Source organism: Pteropus medius, unplaced genomic scaffold (genome assembly GCF_902729225.1).
Source record: "Pteropus medius unplaced genomic scaffold, Ma_sr-lr_union100, whole genome shotgun sequence".
NCBI lineage: Eukaryota > Metazoa > Chordata > Mammalia > Chiroptera > Pteropodidae > Pteropus > Pteropus medius.
In genome coordinates this window covers 3,410,201-3,424,372 of record NW_024356249.1, presented here as the reverse complement: position 1 = coordinate 3,424,372, position 14,172 = coordinate 3,410,201, and positions in this window count along the sequence as shown.

Sequence of the window (14,172 nt, the reverse complement as noted above, 5' to 3'; positions counted from 1 at the left end):
GCATTTGGATGCATAAACTAACTCTAATTTTAGTAGTTCTCTCATCTAGTTGCTTTAATAAAATTAGAGCATCTCTTTCTTTTATACTCTAAATTAAACATCAAATGCAATATTTTTAAAACAATTAGAATCATTGAAATTTAGAGTTGAAAAAATATTTAATTTTTATAGGGTAAATGAGAAAACTGAGACTCGATGATTGCCCAAGCATCATATTCCCAAAAGATATGCCCAGCTAGGAGTGCATTAAAACCCCTTTTTTCATATACTTAAGGGTCCATGATCTTTCTACAGCATGCAAACTTTTCTATTTGTGATTTTCATAGGAAGTCGACTCTAAATTTATTCAATCAAGTAGTGCCTATGCAGATTTATGCCTTGTCACCTGATCAGTGAACGTTTCTTTTTAAATCCATTTTTAAATTAGATATTTGTATATATTGCAAAATGATCACCATAAGTCTAGTCAACATTGTTACTAAAGTTACAAAAAAATTTTTCTTGTGATGAGAACTTTTAAAGTCTACTCTCTCAGTATTTTTCAAATATGCAATATAATATTATTAACTATAGTCATCGTGTTGTACATTATATCCCCAGAACTTATTTATTTCATACCTTTTGACTCCTTTCACCCTTCAGTCATTTTTATAAGAAAAGAAAGGCTTTTTCTTTGGGGACAAGTCTATTTTTTTTTAAGTCAAAATATGTGAAGCTGAAGCTCCAAACTGAACATAAGTTAAAACTCAAATTTTACCATGTCACAGGGCCAATGAGCCCCTGATAGATTTTCAAGTCTTCATAGAGTTTGGTGAAAAAAATCCATAGGGAATAGATTTCATTACTTAGGATTATAATGTCTTTACTTGGCGTGTTTCTGAAGTGTTCATGAGCCTGAAATATTTAGAAATTTCCATCTGGACACATTTTTTCATATTTTCCTTTTTTCATCATTCTTGTTAAATTAAGTGCCCCGATATCTTAATCTTTCTTGGGGTTGCAAATCCTTCTGTGGACTCTTTTACAAATAAAACTTTTCCTTAAGTAGAGGAACTCTTATGATGGAAAGTCTCTGCTCCTCAATGTTGCTGGCTGCCAGGTTTTGTTGCCACTTTCAATGTGTATGCTTTTCCCTGTGGATTCTCCTGTACTTCCCTTCAAATATTATCATGTGCTCATATTGCCCTCATAAGGTGTAATTGTATCTGTCTTCCATTAACATCGTTTCTGAGGAATCTCCATACCGTTTTCCACAGGGGCCACATCAATTTCCATCAACAATGTACAAGGTTTCTCTGTTCACTACATCTTCCACAACACTTACTTTATATATATATAATAGACGTCCCAACAGGTGTAAGGTGATTTCTCATTGTGGTTTTGATTTGCATTTCCCTGATGATTAGTGATGTTGAGCATCTTTTCATATACTTATTGGACATTTGTATGTCTTCTTTGGGAAAATGTCTATTCAGTTCCATTGTCCATTTTTTAATCGGGTTATTTTATTTTTTATTTTTTCTTATATATTTTGGATATTCATCCTTTATCAGGTATATGGTTTGCAAATATTCTCACATTCTCTGTGTTGATTTGTTTCTTTTGCTATGCAGAATCTTTTTAGTTTGATGTAGTCCCACTTACCTATTTTTTCCTTTTGTTGCCTGTGCTTTTTGTATTATATCCAGAAATCATTGCAAAAGCTAATATCAACAGGGTTTTTCTCTATGTTTTCTTCTAGGAGTTTTATGGTTTCAGTTCTTATGTTTAAATCTCAAATGATTTTAAGTTGTTTTTTGTGTATGGTGTAAGAAAGGGGTCCAGCTGTTTTGTAGTAGAATCTTATCTGTGCTCCTTAGACCAAAAACTTTTGTTATAATGGTCTGAAGCAAGCTTGATATTTTATAATGATATTTTATATTTATATTATTATGAACAATCTTTTCCTCCAAATCCATTTATTATCCATAAGACTTTTTTATATTAGTTAAAATTTTGTGTCAATTGATTTATATTAAATGTTTATACATTTTTCCTCCTTTTCTCTTCCTCAATACTTCTTTATTATAATAATCTTCAAATTCTAAGATTAGGTATTATTTTTTCTTTTGCAATTTTCTTCCAGTCAAACCTAAATTTATAGAATCTTTGATAAAACTTTGAACTAACCTTGAAAATTGTGATAAAATACATATAAGATTTACTTTTTTAATCTATTTTTAAGTATACAATTCAGTAACAGTACTTTACAGTTTTGGGCAAACGTTGCTGATTAACATTTTAAAAAATAATAGTGATACTTTTACTGAACCCCTGCCATTTATATTTATTTCATTCATTTTTCAAAAGCCCTATTAGGTTGTAATTGGCCATCTGCTCAAGATCACGTGACTAGGAAGGAGCAGAACTGGGTTCCAAACCATATCTTCTGACTGACTCAAAATCTTGTGTTCTTTAAAAAAAAAAAATTGTAGATGTATAAGTTTAAAAACATATTAATATAATGCATGCACATAGTTGAAAAATAAAATCGAAAACAAAATAATTAAAGCAATAGGGAAGAAAATACATAGTAATTTGTTGACAGCCTTAAAGTAAGAAGATGTTCTTCTTAAATAAGATACCAAAAGCAAAGAACAAAAAGGCGATATATTGCTAAATTTGACTATATTAAAAATAAAAATATTTTGTAACATAAAAAAAAATACCATAAACAAAATTAAAGAAGTGACTAGACCCGTTTTATAAGGACACTGGTCATATTCGATTAGGATGCACTCTAATGACTGTGAATGCCTATAAAGATGCTATTTCCAAATAGCATCTAAAGGCCGCACACTAAGGTAAGGGGGGGTTAGTAATTCGACACGTCTTTTTTTGGGGTGATGCAATTCAATCCATAAGAAATAGTATATCATATATGGAAACACAAACGCAACGCACAGTACCATATATTTTCAAGAGTTCATGTGTATATATGTAAATACAGATGAAATTTTTGAAAGCTATATACTGAATTGATATAATAGGTACTGCTCCTGGTAGCGGGTGGCCATAGTGGATTTTAGCCTTCAGTCTTAACTGCAATGTTCACATTTTTACAAGAAAATGCATCACTGAAACAATTTTTTAAAATCAAATAGTATAGAAAAGTTTTAATGAGAAACAATGGAACCCTTCCCCGCTGTTTTCTACCTTTTTAGTCCCATTTCCAGAGGAAAACACTTTTTAACTTTTAACTCATTGTGTTAGTAGTTACTTTTGTTGATTTAAATAGCATAATTAAAAATATAAAATAATCTCATAAGATTATTGAGACGAGGAAATGAATTTTACATGTCAAGAACTTAAAATTATAATTGGCACATGAATACTTAATATAGGTTGGCTATTAGTAGTTTTAATATACCATGAATATTGAATACTTAATATAGGTTGACTACCAGTATTTTAGATAAACCATGGTCTTGTCATTTGTTAACTTTAGACGTTACTTATTAACTTCAGTAGCGATGAGCGAGGATTTAGAGCCCTTATTCATCCTCTCAATTGCGTCATCTTTTCAACCACTGATTAACTCAGTTTGAATTTCTTCCAATTTGTTCTAATTCTCCCATTGCTTCAGCTTCAAACTCACCAGTATCCAACAGACTCTTCTCAGAATTACTGCACTAAAATTTGAAAGAAAATCTAGCTGCCTCAATTGTGGAGAAGTGGTTTTTAATTTCTTGCTGAAGCTCTCCCTTTCTTTGCCATCTTTCTTGGCCTCGTCTTTTGTAAATCAAATTGGGTTATTACTGTGCTTCTATTCTAATACGTTTCCTCCAGCATCTAGAGATCTAGTTTCAGAGTGCTGACCTAAGTGATACTGTCAACAATAAATATTTGTTGATGGATTGAAAGCCCTTTTATTGTGATTTTTATAGAAATAGCATGTTTTTGTCTTCTCAAGTTAAAAAGAGCTCACTGAGAAAGCCTATTCACAGTTCACATGTCATCTCATTCTCCTGTGTGCTATTAATGAATTTGGTGTTGCCAAATTAAATGGCACGTTAGCTTCCCTTTGGGTCATGACTTTACTTATGACTTTAGTTACAGCTCCCATCATCCTGACCCACAGGGTTACCTGCTTCCATGTTAATTCTCTGGAGCAAGAATAGACAAAACCCTTTTCTGGTTTCACTCAAATAGAGTTGAACAGAATGCATTTTTAAAAAATGCTTTACAGGACAAAAATAAGCATGGAGTTCAGGAATATCAGTGGTCTGGCTGACAAAGAAGAGATGTCATATTTTGCAAGCCAGAATTTCATATTCCTTTTACATCCAGTCCGAGAGATTTATTTTCACTTTAATGAATGGAATTAAATAGCCTTAAAATATTCTTATACAGGAAGTGATCTCGCCCATAGTAAAGCTCTAGTGGTGTAATATTATAATAAATATTCATATATCAGAATTATGCACAAAAAGTAAGAGGAAGATTGTTTTTTCACTGTGCACACCTCAAATCAAATGAATAGAATCAAGGTAAGAAAGAAAATGTTTAATACTCCACAGCATTGACCTTGGTTTCTGTGGGGTTGAAATCATTGACATCTTCCTTCACCTTGCAAGGAAGTAGGGGTAATAGAGAAGAAGTTGGTGCAGAAGATCTAGGACTAAACTAAGCATTACATTATCTGTATTCTACTTATCATTCTTCCAATTATTCAACTAGAGTTCTTCGTTCTTAGAAAAAATCAACTTTTCTGAATCTCAATTTCCTTATCTAAAAAATGGGCACACTAATACTTATACTACCTATCTCTCAGGAGTTGTTCAAATAGTTGTCATGGCAGCAATTTATTGCATAGTTAAATTTTCTTCAATCTTGTTCAAGGGAACTTGAAGCAGGTCAGTTCATAGATTTCTTTCACAGACACTTTTTTGAACAAGAATAGGTAGCTAGGTAACATTTTTAGACTAAGTACAAAAAAAAATCTGAGTACCGGTTATTAGGCCCCTCACGTACAGTTAGTTTTCACAGAACTATGTGAGGAAATCTAATATCCACAAGGGCTCTTTAATTAAATCATTTTTTATTGTGGTTCAAATACATACAAAGTTAAAGAGAATATATAATGGCCTAGTACCTATCATTTCGCTTCAAAGAGTATCTGTACATAATCAATTTTATTCATGTATACTTCTCTCTACCCTCAAACTGGATTATTTTAAAGTGAATTCCAGATTTTACTTATAGATATGTAAGAGATCAGACTATGTCACCCCACGATATACCACTCTGGCATAAAGATTATTTTGAACTGAAGGCAATTGAGAAAAAGCCGACACAAGATGAGCTCTCTGTCATCCCCCATCTTCTGGAAAATATTATAGTCTTTCTGTTGGTGGATGCCTCCGAGTGAGTATCGTTAAAGTCTCCTCCCCCATGGCTAAATTGGAGTCTCCCAAAGAGCCTGAAAAAAGAAACTTCGCTTTTGTAACATTTGATGACCATGATTCTGTAGACAAGGTTGTTATTCAGGAATACCATACTGTGTCCAGTCACAATTCTGAAGCAAGAATGCTTCATCCAGCCAAAGGGGTCAAAGTGGTTCTGGAAACTTCGGTGGTGGTCGTGGAGGTAGTTTTGGTGGGAATGACAACTTGGGTTGTCATTCAGTGGTCGAGGTGGCTTTGGTGGCAGCCATGGTGGTAGAGGATAAGGTGGCAATGGAGATGGCTATAATGGATTTGGTAATGGCGGAAATAATTTTGGAGATGGTGGAAGGTACAATGATTTTGGCAGTTATAATGATGAATCTTCAAATTTTGGACCCACAAAAAGAGGAAACTTTGGAGACAGAAGCTCTAGTCTCCATGGTGGTAGAGGCCAGTACTACAAAACCGAACCACAAAACCAATAACAGTCTCAGAAGCAACAGTAGGTATGGCAGTGGCAGCAGCTTTTAATTACTGCCAGGAAACAAAGCTTAGCAGGAGAGGAAAGCCAGAGAAGTGACAGGAAAGCTACAGGTTACAAGAGATTTATGAACTCAGCCAAGCACAGTGGAGGCAGGGCCTCGCTGCTACAAAGAAGAATGTTTTATTTAGATAACACTCATGTGTGTGGGCAAAAAACTCGAGGACTATATTTGTGACTAATCCTATAACAGATTATTTTAGTTTCTGTTCTGTGGAAAGTGTAAAGCATTCCAACAAAGGGTTTTAATGTAGATTTTTTTTGCACCCATGCTGTTGAATGTAATAGTCTGATCATGACGTTGAATAAATCTGCCTTTAAAAAAACCATAAATTCCCTTTGAATTTAGCAATTCCACCACTTCCCATGCCAGCAAGAGAATAACAGCCTTATCGCCCAAGATGAAATGCCACCGAGAAAGAGTCTACACAAATAAACCTCACTAAATAGCTCTAATCTACCACTAGCTACCCATATATTTGCTTTCCCTTAACAGGTCACCTCTTGAAGCTCAAAGTCCCTTTTCTGTCTTATTGTTTCTCTTTAACTTGATCCTCTTTTGACAGGATGGTATTTCTCTTTTCTCTATGACGTCCCCTCATGCCAGATAAACCTTTTTGACACTGTATACATTCGCATGCCTTTTCTCCTGTTGATTTGTCAGTAAACAATTTATTTTGCAAACCCAGGCAGAGAACATATGAAAATAAAGAAAAATTCTCCTCCCCTGCAGAAACTTGAGTCTGAACTTCTAAGGTAACCTGTCTTTCTCTGTCACTTTGTCGTGGATGTTGAAGAACCCAGATCATCTGTATTTGTACAGAATTTCTCATGTTCTGGATTTTGCCAATTACACATCATCCGCATTCTCTACCCCATCCCACCCCCATCTCCATGTGTTCTTTAATTCTCTGAATTTCCTGTAGACTGGTAGATTTAGGGCTTGATTGGATTCAAGTTTGATTTCTTTTTTTCCTCAAAATAATTTAGCGGTAATAATGTATGCTCTCTATTGTATCATATCAAGAGTAATATGATAATTAATGTTCTCTCCTTTTGTGATGTTAAGATTGATCTTTGGTTTCAGGTGCTATTAGCCTCATCCATTCATTATAAAGTTTCCCACCAACTTTTCACCTCGTGGTTTTAGCAGCCATTGATGATCATTTTTTAGATCCATTATTTCATTAAGGAATGAGTGGTGATGTTGTAATTTTATCAATTCTTGTCTATTTTTATATAATCTAGAATTCTTCTCTAAGGAAAAATTTTCCCAAGATTTCCCTGAGGGGCAGTTCTTATGTGAGGCAGGATAATTTTTTGTTATTGGTCAAATAATTTGGTTCTCTGGCATCCTCCCAAAATGATCAACGTGGTTTTGTGTTGACTATGTATGAAAGCTTGAATTTTCACACATATCATATGTTTAATTCATTGTGGTTATCACTCTTCTTTTTGATGTTCAAATTATCACTTTGGTCATTGGCAGCCCCTTTAACTTGGTTCCTGTGTCCTTTTGATGTGACCACAGAAATCTTTCATAGATTCTTTGTTTTCTGATCAACAAGATATTTCAGGATCATTTTATATATTTCCTGCCCCAAATCTGAGATCAGTCATTTCTCCAAGGCATCTCGGCCTAAAGATGCTCTTAGTTTCACAAAGTCTATCAGAAAATTGTTTAAAACATTTTCTCAGAAATGCTAGATATCTCCCAGAAGGTGGTTTAAATATTACATCACAGCAAAATTCTATCCTAAACCACTTTTCCTCAAATTTGAGACAATTTTATTTTTCTTAGATAGTAAAATATTTTTTTATAAATTATTTAAAGAGCTATATAAATGTAAACTTATTATAATTATGCATAGTTTCAAAGTTTTAAAGATGTATGGAGCGGAAGAGTAAGACGAGAGAAGCAGGATAGATGTGATTAACAAAATCTGGAGATTACGGCATCCATTACTTTGCCCATCACCAGTGCTAATGCTTTGAATTTTTCCTCATCTTTTCTTTTCTATTTACTTATCTATTTATCTATTCATTTTTATTTGTTTCTACTTTTGTGGCTGTTATAACTATTACTGTGATTTTTAAAAACTATACATATGCATTATTTACATTCATGTATACTTTTCTTCATTAAATAAAGTTCTAGGAGTGGAATTTTTGTGTCAAATGAATAAATGTAATTAAGTTTTTGCTACATATTTCAAATTGAACTAATTTATACTCCCACCAGTACACTAATACTTTTACAATGTTATGCTGCTATAAAAAGAAATAGGAGACAGCAACTGCTGGCTTCTAGAGGAGCTAAATGGATATTGCTTTCCATTCCCAAAGAATGAATGCTCACCAGCGCAAGAGACAAACTGGATTCATTCATTGTACAATTTGGAGGGGGATGGGGAGGAAGGTAGTACTGTACTCGAAGCTTTAAAAGTTCTGAAATCATCTCCTTCAATAGAAAGCAAGATTTGAAATTGAACATTTTATTATCAAATCTAATCTGGAGTGATTCAATTCAAATATTTATGAGCAATGAATAGTAACTCGAGTATAATAAATAGTTACTTGTCTTAATGATTGATATACTAAAGAAGGAAATATTCTCAGATTGAACTTCATGATTTCAACATGAAATTTTTTTCCTATACAACCGATTATAGAAAATCATAGTTTTAAAACAAATTTTCCTCTTTTTACTTTGAAATAAGAGTGGTGTTGGGGAGGGAGTCTGAAATAATGGAAAAGTTTTTAGAAATATTTCCAAAGATATAAGATCATTAAAGGTGTAGCAACATTCAACACATAGTTATTGAGTACCTACCATGTTCAAGGTCTTGTGCTGGCAAGTGGATGAAATAAGATGATTAAACTGAGCTTCTAACCCTCTCATTCTAATGAGGACACAATTAATCATAATACAAAATAGATGACATTGAAGTTCTGAAAAAGAGAATAAATTCTTTTCTGGAGGCAGGTATGAGAGGGAGCAGGGCTACTCAAGAAAGACCACATAACTTCCTAGGGCATCCAGTCATTAAAGTCTGTACACTTTACTATGATTATAACAGTAAAAATAGAACAGAAGCATTGTTCCAAAGAGATTACTTTTTAGGCTGGAGAGGGCTTGGGAATACTTATAACCATAAAGCTGTGAACTTATGTTGTCCTTTAAAAATTCAAATGAATAATAGAGAAACATTTTTGAGATTGGTAATATTTTTTCTCACAATTATAAAGGATTTTTCTATTGTTTTCTAGCTTCTTATGTGGTATTGTTATGACTCTTAGACTTTTATATATTACCTATTTGTTCGTTTTCTCTTTAGAGGCTTTTGGGATGTTTCATTATCTTCTAAGAGGTTCTAAGTAGTCTCCCCTTCTCTCCTGTTGCTTGATCCCAAGCGTGGGCATACACACTTCTTTTTGTTCCCAGTGGTGATAGCTAAGACTTGGCTGGAACATTTAACAAGATTTTACCAAATGCTTGTAGATTTCAGAATGAAAATTTAACACATCGGGCTAAGTTTTTTGTATTTTTCATTCTTAAATCTTAACAACTATTCCATTTACAACTTTTTACCACAATAGCCATAATGCCACTTTTCTGACAACTCATCTTTTAGCATAATGTTTTTTTTTCTCTCAAAACCATACTAAATATTCTATAAGCAGCAATATTTTGATATGACAGTTTTAGACAAAGACCCACTCCCCAATCCACTCGACACACAGTTTTTAGTTAAAAAATCATGTAGAACAAATGAATTGTGTGCTATGTTTGACTTTTATATTGCATGTGTTTTCATGTGCATTAAGCAAGAGGGATTCTTCTGTCTTGAAGTGATTTTCTGTTTAGCTTCCATTTTGTCCTAAAGTGTGTATGTGTTATAACTTTATTTTTAAGAGCATCTTGAGTGTAAAGTAGTATGAGCCTCCAAAATCTATGAAACAAACATTTCTCTAACTGATAGGCTCAAAAAGCATAATATTCAGATACATGATTCTGCTCAGCATTGAGAAATGTTATAAAATTATGAAGAGCATTTCAGCTCCTGGACCACTGTTCCATTCCCAAAGGCTCTTTACTTTGCATTTGCACAACTAAAGCAAAATGAAAATGGTTTCCTGGAACTCAGTGATGACTGGCCTCCTCATAAATCAAGTCTCTCCTAGAAGTCTAGGAGGCTGATGATCATTTATATATTTTAAGTGACAATTGTTTTCAGTGTCTACTTCCGCTGGAACCCAGTCTTAATATAGCTCACCGTCTTACTAAAACCAACCTTTCTCTCTCTGCATTTCATCCCAAGGCTCTAGGCTGTATTCTTGGCACTAGACAACAAAGAGAAGGAACACAAATGCTGTCCCTGGCAAGTCCACACTTCTGTTGAGGAGAGAAACACAATTACATATACAATTAACTATAGTAAAAATAAGACTGAGCAATATAGAAGTACGAACCAAAGACAGAGTTAATGACACACACTAAGGACGTAAGGGTCATAAATTCTTTTTCTACTAGTGCTTAGCATCTACATGCCATCTGCCATCGCTGCTTTCTAGTATGCACTGCTTTCTATATACAGTCTTATGCACTTTGAATTTTGCATCAGGCCCATGCATTTCCTGTTTGAAAAATACATGATTTCATTTTAAAAAATAATAATAAAATTCATCTTACAACTTAATAAATGGATTATAAAATTTAGATGAATAGTGCTGTGATATCTTTTTAAAGCTGCTTCCCAATTATTTCAAGTTTACATTATAAATTTTGACTAGAATATATATGACTATGCAAAAAAATTATTTGTATTCTTATTCAAAATGCTTCTGATAAGCACAATTCTTTAAATTCGTTATACCAGATAATAAAGATACTTTGTTTTCTCATAGAATAAATGCATATGGAATAATAAGCATAAAAGAATAGTCTAAATACTTTGAAAAGAAAAAGAAAAGTTAGGATGGACTTACTCTCTAAGATTGTGATATATATTTTAAAGTTATGGAAATTAAAATCGTATGCAGGAATAGACAACTCAATGAAACAGTATCTGAAGCAGACCCGTGCAGATGTGGAAATCTCATATAAGCTATAGGTGGCATTTCAAATTAGGAGGAAATGGATGAGCCACTGAATGAATAAGGTTGGTACTGCTGGTCATCCATAAGGAAACAAGAATGAACTGGGTGTCCCCTCCCCTCCTTCCCTGAAATAAGAACATACCCATGTTACAGAGTTGTTTTTATATTATGTGGTTGTTAAAAAGAATGAAGTACATTTATGTGCAAAAAATATGAAAAGAAATTCAGAGTATAAAGTAAAAAGAGCAAGATACAGAAAAAAATCTGTATATCACAATCCTATTTCTCTGTGTTTGAGCGTGCATTGGGGATAGCCAGAAGTCTCCAATACACAAGCGCATAAGAATACAATGTACAGATGACAGGTCTAGAATTATATACAATAAACTGCTACTGTAATTTCAAGGAAGAGAGTTACAACCGAGGGGAGTAGATGTAGAAGCCAATATTCTTTACCAAATTTCCATAATTGCTTATTTAAAAATAATTATACTATGAAACAGTCACATGTAAAGGGTTGTAAAATTATAAATAACCCAATAAGTATAGTATTAGTTAATAAATGAATCCATTCATCTAGCTTTTATGAAAAGTCGACCTGCTACCAGGCTGGTGCAGTGATTATCAAAATATGGTCTGAAAACTCTTAACGGTCTTAGATGCTCTCTTAGGGAATCCATGAAATCAAAACTATTTTAAAAATAATATTAATGTGTTATTTGCCTCTATTTGCTTTTATTCTCACACAAGTTTACAGTGGATTTTCCAGAGGAAGAGAAGGGTCATGAGGTTAATGCGATAGAAGAGGACAGGGATAGTAACAAGATTTTTCCCTGTGTAGTTTTCATATTTTATATTTATGTTTAAACCATATGAATGTGTTACTATTAAAATGCATACCCTAGAAGACAATATGGGTAAATATTTGTGTAATCTCTGGATGGAAGGCATTTCTGAATGTGCCACAAAATCAAAAGCCATAAGGAAAAAATGATAAATTTGACTACATGAAAAGTTAATTTGTCTAGCAGGAAAAAAAAAAAAAATCCATAAGGTTAAAAGACAAATGACTCATAGGAAAATATTTTTGCAACATATGGAACGTTATAAATAATGGTCCCTTTCAAATGAATAAGAAAAAAGAAGAGTACACGATAGAAAAAGAGGCCAAGGCCACGATCAGGCAATCACAAATGAAAAAGATGCAAATGTTCCTAAATGTATGAAGATATGTTCTGTCTCAGCATTAATCAAAAGATGAAAATAAAGCTGGTAGTGAGTTACCTCTTTTAGACATTCAGATTGGCAAAGATTAACTAGAATAATGGCAAAGATGTGGGGAAATTGGCATTCACATACAACGTTGGAGGGAGTGTAATGTAACATATTTCTAAAGGGAAGTGTGGCAATAAATACGAAGATATTAATTGCACAACCCTTGTTCTAAAAATTCCACTTCTAAGAATTTAAAGTCACAAAGATAAATAAGAAGCTGCAAACAATAGTGTGTCAGTTTACTTATTTCTGTCCCCACTGCCCCATTCGATCTCTCTTGATCCTTTCTCTAATAGAATCTCCACCCCTCATAGAATACATGACTACTTCACTGAAGAGGACATTTCTTAACTTTTCTTGAAGCTAAATGTGACCTTGTAACAACATGTCAGTGGAAGTGAGTGCTCAAATTTTTTGTTACTTGATGAAAATTGCCAGCTCTTCTCTTGAGGAAAAGGTGCTTATGGGCCAGTTCTGGCCACGTAGGTAAGAACAACATTTTGAGGGATGGCAGAATAAAAAGCTTGAAGGAAAATGTTGCCTTGAATGATTGAGAAGCAAAGCTACAGACTGCATTCATTTTTAGGAAAGAGAAATAAATTTGACATTGTTTGAGCCATGGAAATTGTCATACCAGGTTAGCCTATAACTTGACTAATAAAAATTTAAATGTCTGACGATAGTTTTTTCCCCAACAAATTTTGTTCTAATAAAATCATAGGCAATGATTAAAAGTGATTTTGTAAATTTCTAAATGTCTATATGTATTGTTGGGTTTTTTAGTGTGCATAAATTGCTGTAATAAAGGTTCACAGAGTGGATGGCTTAAATAACAGAAATTTATTACTCACAGTTCAGGAAAATGGAAAGTCCATGGTCAAAGTTCCAGCCAATTCGGTTTTTGATGGGAACTCTACTCTTAGCTTGCAGATAGCCACCTTGCTAGGTGTTCATATGGCCTTTCTCTTAGTATATATGCTTGGGGTTGGGGAGTGGAGGTAAAAAAAAAACAGATATTGAGAATGTGCTCTGGTTTCTCTTCCTCTTCTTACAAGGACACTGATCTGACCAGATTAGGGCTCCACCCTTCTGACCTCGTTTAACTTTAACTCCTAAAGACCCTATCTCCAAAAACAGGTTCACATCTGGGGTTAGAGTGTTGACATGTAAATTTGAAGGGGACACAATGCAATCCATAGCATTAAGTTAAAAAAGTTACTAAAATCATGCGTATTGTGATCCCAATTATATCAAATTATACTTGTGTGGGTATGTATGTATAGAGTATGTTTACATAGATAGATTCTGAAAAGATGCTCCCCAGTAGCAATGAACTCTGTAGATGGGGTTTATGGAGGCAGTGACAGGCATCACTGTGCTATATTAAGAACAAATTATAGCACAGAAAAGCACATATAATTAAAAATAGTGGCTGATGTATATCACCACTATAAGAGCAAACAAAACCTGTATAACAAATGAAGATTTGTTCACATAAGTAGAGTTAAGAGTAGAAACAATAACCCCAAAGAATGACACTTTTTAAAAATACAAATGTGACTTTGAATTCTACTATCAAGTGAAGTATTTCTTCAACAGTAGAAATTGCTTCTGCCATTTTGGTGCTTTATGTGGAGTTGTACTAGGCTGTAATTTTTAGCACTTATTTCTCAGGAAGAAACCATATCATCATTTTCAGAGTCCTTTCAAACTTCTGCTTTGGTTCGCTCATTCATCTTTCATTTATTTGCCCCTTTGTTGCGGTGTCTTTGATCTACTCATTGTCTTTCTAGTTACTACACTTTCTCAGTTACTACACTTTTCTTCCCT